We start from the raw sequence: 5,181 nt of genomic DNA, 5'->3' as shown, positions 1-5,181 counted from the left end.
TCGATTCAGAAGGCAACATGGGCAATATTTCAAGGACATTTCTCATCGATGTTTCTGTCAAGCATGAGATCAAGAAGTATCGAGCATTCTTTTTATGGTATTTTTCTTTCTTATTAATCTGAAAAAACGTCGAGTCTCCTTCTTTGTTCTCATTAAACTACCATGAGGAATATTGAGCATTCTTTTTATGGTATTTTTCTTTCTCGTTAATCCGAAAAACCTCGAGTCTACTTCTTTGAGCTCGTTAAACTACTATAAATAAGATCTGATCAACTCTTTTTCTGTCTTTTTCTAGCTCATTAAATTGAAAAAGATAGTCTGAGGATTCTTTTTAGGGACTTTTTCTCACTTATAAAATCGAAAAAACCCCTGAGTTACTTCTTCAGTGTTGTTATAATCTTATGAAGAAGTTCCGAGCATTTTTTTCAAAACTTTTTCTTGCTCGTAAAATCGAAAAATTCCTGAGTTTTTATCATTGGGCTCGTTGAACTCCCACAATGATAGTATGAGCGGTTTCTTTTTTGGGACTCTTTGTTTCCCTTAAATTGAAAAATCGGTGAGTTTTTCCCTTCTTCGGGCTTGTTAAATATATGAAGAAGGAAGGAGCAGTTCTTTTACCTCTTTTTCCTTGCTCATTAAATTGAAAAAGGTACCTTGAGTTTTCTTCATTTGACTCATTAAAATTTGATGAAGATCTATTGAGTTCGTCATCACGTGACTCATTTAAAATTCACGACGAATATCGAGTTTAGTCAGTCTCCTCATACTCGTAACAAAATGAGGCAAACATCTATTGTGTAGTTTTATCTCCTTATCCAAACTCAGTAGATTAACTTACAGAAAAGGCACCCTTTCAGGTATACTATTAGAACTTTGTCGCACCCGATTAAAAATTATGACAAAGGGACCACCATGGAGTCGTTCTTTATGATCTTTTCAGACCCTCGAAATATCAAAAGACCATCGAGTTGTCCTATTTGGACTCATTAAATTAAACAGATCAAGAATGGATTTGCTATTTATGATATTTTTAGAGTCTTGGAACATGAAGAGACCAATGAGTTTTCCTTTATGGACTCATTAAACTAATCATATAGGGAATAGAGTCTCTCTTTACGATCTTTTCAGACTCTTAAAACATGAAAATACCAATGATTTTACCTGTCTGGACTCACTAAATTAATCATATGGGGCAAGTGCACAATGCAATTTCTTTGTGTCAGTATTTTCAAAGGATTTTTTTGGCAACAATCGCTCCCTTGAAAATGGCACCCCCTCAGAAAAACCTTCCTTATGATGGCCTCTCAATATGAACCTTACCATCCTATGAGTTTAGCCTACATGCCCCAATGTTCTTGCATATTTGTATCCTAACACTCTTTGATGTTCATGAGTCTAGTGTTGCATGGTTAAAACCATTGTGTCGTGCCTTCTATTGTTTAAGGGAAAAACCTGTATCTTCTATTTCCTCCATCAAACTATCAAGCATATTAATCCATCATGCCCTTTGTCATTTTGACACAATGGTCAAAATATTCTTCAAAAAATAATCATTCTTGTCTTGTTTCCTATCAACTGATGTAGGACACATTAATACCTACCTTTTGAGAGGTCTCTTCCTATCAACTTCAACACTCTATCTAGGAAGTAGACCCAGAGACACTTCAGTTCCTTGGAACTTGCAGACATCAGTGGCAGGTTACCTTGTGTTTAGTCAAGGGTTTTCATTATTGGCTCCTGGTTAAATTATTCTACGAGTGTTCGAAAACAAAAGCATTATTCACACTCACTAGATTGTATTGGGTATCTTGGAGACCATCACCATTATCAGTGGCCATCCTCGCATCTGTTACCGATCTCCATTATTGACTATTAACCAGACGATTTCGTACATGTTCAACCTCGACACCTTTATTCACATGTATCAAACTATGTTGTTACGGTGAAATGGCAATCAAGACCTTGGGTATAGGCTTACATCAATCAACCTTGTTTCCTCTCCTAAGTTGCATTTATTGTTATTTGGAGACATCTCATCAGAATGGTCTTATTATGACACAGGTTCTACATTGTGCTTATCGGCTGCCACGATCGGCATATCTCTTTGTTGAGAAATCACTCTTACATAGATACTAAGCATGGGAATGCCTAACATAGGACATTATTTTAGAAATTTTATATATGTGTTGTATCAGGTTTCTCGTATTCCCAAAGCTCTGATCCTCTCTCTCTTCTTTCCAAAGAAAATGACAGTTATATATAAAGTATTCCAGCCATTGTCACTACCTCTGATATCACTCTTTAAGGGGCATCTGTTATACAAGAAAATGATCTCCTCATCAAATTAGAGGGGAAGAGCAAGATGACTGAAGGGCTAACCAAGTTCACAGGCCCATTTGTCAAGCTATCATTGTCTAGGAACTAACAACCTGCTTTATAAGGCTTCCTAGCAATTTTTTGTACTACAAAACAACCCCCCCATTTATAAAAAAACAATAGATAAGGTTAGAGTTATAAATGGGGACCCTTTTAAATTTTTAGGCTTAGGATAATAATACCTAACTCTAAGAAAATACCTAGAAAAACCTTGCAAAATGAACAAAGGATGAAATCCACATTGCAAATCGCAAATAAGACTTTTTCGCATGACCATTTTAAAACACCTTCACAAAATTGCAATATGCAATTAGGTCTCTCATTGCAATAACATCACCTTGTCATTTCGCAATCACATTTCGCACTTCCCATAGTTCATGAGAAACTTAACCATGCCATTAGAATGACTATTAGTGATTTGAAAATGCGATATTACGATATCCACAATCGCAATTCACTTGATGCATCTGTATCCCTTTAAAGACCACAGTGCATGATTAAGAGTGGTAAAACGTGTGTAATAATTATGTTTTAAATACCAAAACAAATGAGTTGACAACTACCCGAGTTGACAACTTCCCAAGCTATTGCGGCCCGAGGAAGGATAATCATTTTCCAAGTTATGGGTAGTTATAATTGAGTATCCCATTAAACCTTTCTCATGATCCAAATTCATTTCAGAGAACCTTTCAATCTTAATTACCTGATATCGTTTGTGCTGATATATCTTGTCTATTTCAGTGAAGTGAAAAAAGACATGTCACTAAGAAAAGTGATGCAGAAACAGAGCAAACATACCATTGTTGAATCTGATTTTATAGTGATGGATCCTATCTTCACTGTTATAGTCTGTGATGCTACCGGAGGCACAACAGCTTGGAAAGTGATTTACAATAGGCTAGAGGATGACCATCCTAAAATCATTGTTATGAGAGCAAGAGGTCACTCAACAAGGCCTTCAGGACTTCAATGCAGATATGCTTCTTGTTCTTTCCTTCATAGGATAGGAGCAAGAGATAAAATCCTCCCCTATACAGATATGATCAGGTGGGTGATCAAAAACCTTATCATTGAAGATAGGTAGTTCAATAATTCAAGGATGGAACTCATAGGGTCATTCAGAGCAGAGGACTTGAAGAAGAGGTGCCACATACCTAATCCATGGGATAGATATGACAACACATTTGTGGCTAACTTTGCAAACAAGAACTCAGACCCCTTTAAGCTAATTCAGTGTTGGAGAGTGTTGGACAACAAATTAAAATATGACAAATTGGGTATGTATGCTATAGCCTCTTTGGCAAACCCCTAAAACTATGTAGTAGCCATGTTATGTAGATTGTATGGGCTACCTAGTAATACTAGGTTTTCAATAGAATGGATTCTTCTAATTGATTCCTGTGTTAATCCCCATATCATGAATTGGCTTTCCATCCTATATGACAACCTAGCCACCACCATTACCAAATATACACAAAAGAAAGCCTCCTCTTCTGATAACCTCCCTCCCTTCTATTTTAGTGCCTACATTATGGATGTTATCTGTTTTTGCGTGACATTTCCAACCATGGGTTGGAAATGGACCTTACAATATCCTTACCCAATCCATCTTAATCATAAACAAATATGGGAATCACATTACATAGCTCACTTCTATAATATATTTCATGTTGTCGTGTTGCCCCTACATCAAATAATTTTCAAAAAAAAAAGCCCGTAGATTTTCCCAGGGAGCCTCAATAGACTTGCTTATTGTCAGCAAGTATTTCATTGAAGAATGGTTCACCTACATTAGGGTTTTTGGTAGCACAGCCGATCCACAAGTCCTTCCTTTATATGTTTCTGATAAGTTATTAGAAAGAGAGATTGCCTACCAAACTGTGGGAAGGGACTTGACTAAAGTTCTCAAAAGATGGAAAGAAGTCATTATGGCCCACTTTCCCTGTCAAATTCGGTTCTTTTGCTTTAGCCAATTTTGTTCATGCAACTAAGGAATCATCACATATGGAAGCCCTCAGGATTCATACATTTCCTAAGATGCAATTTGATCCAAACAAAGTGGCACATAATGTCACTACTGGAGTAAAGCTCAAGCCATACAATCATGAAGACAATTATTTTGAGGATTTGTTATAGCTGGTTGTATGATTCGAACAAGCGTTTGAATGGGAAAAGGAATCTAAAAACTAAACATTTTCAAACATTTCAGCAATTCAGAGATGAGAGGCTCTAGGTGATCCCAATTCATCTATTAAAGCTCAAGGATAACTCTACACCAAGTGTCACTATTGATAGTGGAGGTCCTAGCTCTCAAATAGACTCTTAGGTAAACACTCATAAGACACTAGATACAAGGAAACCCCAAGACACAGACAAAACAGCTGAGTTTAGTAGGAAGTCAGTTGAGAAATAAGCGATGAGCACCCCGACTATAGAGATTAGGTGAGAGGCCAAGGCCACTAGTTTGGAGGAGGAGTGGGATCATTTTAATCAAAAATTGCAAGGCACTCCCAAAGCCTAAAATACCCAAGAAATAGAGAAATGTAAAACTCCTCTGCATGTTCGTAAGGATAAAGAGCCCAAGTCCATCGACAAATAGTCGACACCTGTGGAAGAGCAAGAAAAAACATCCCACCATACTGAAATTATCCCTGCTCTGCCCACATTAAAAATTATTCTAAAAGTAACTGAAATACCTGCACTTGATGTGTTTTATAGCCATCTCCACAAGGTTGTAGTTAGAAGGACAAGAAAAGGGAGAAGGGTAGATACACCTGAATTCCCACCTGGAAACGAGCCAATGAA

The sequence above is a fragment of the Pinus tabuliformis genome, chromosome X (assembly GCF_031772625.1).
Source record: "Pinus tabuliformis cultivar Carrire ecotype Pingquan chromosome X, CPIR1, whole genome shotgun sequence".
NCBI classification, from domain to species: Eukaryota; Viridiplantae; Streptophyta; class Pinopsida; order Pinales; family Pinaceae; genus Pinus; species Pinus tabuliformis.
Note: the sequence above shows the minus strand (reverse complement) of the source record.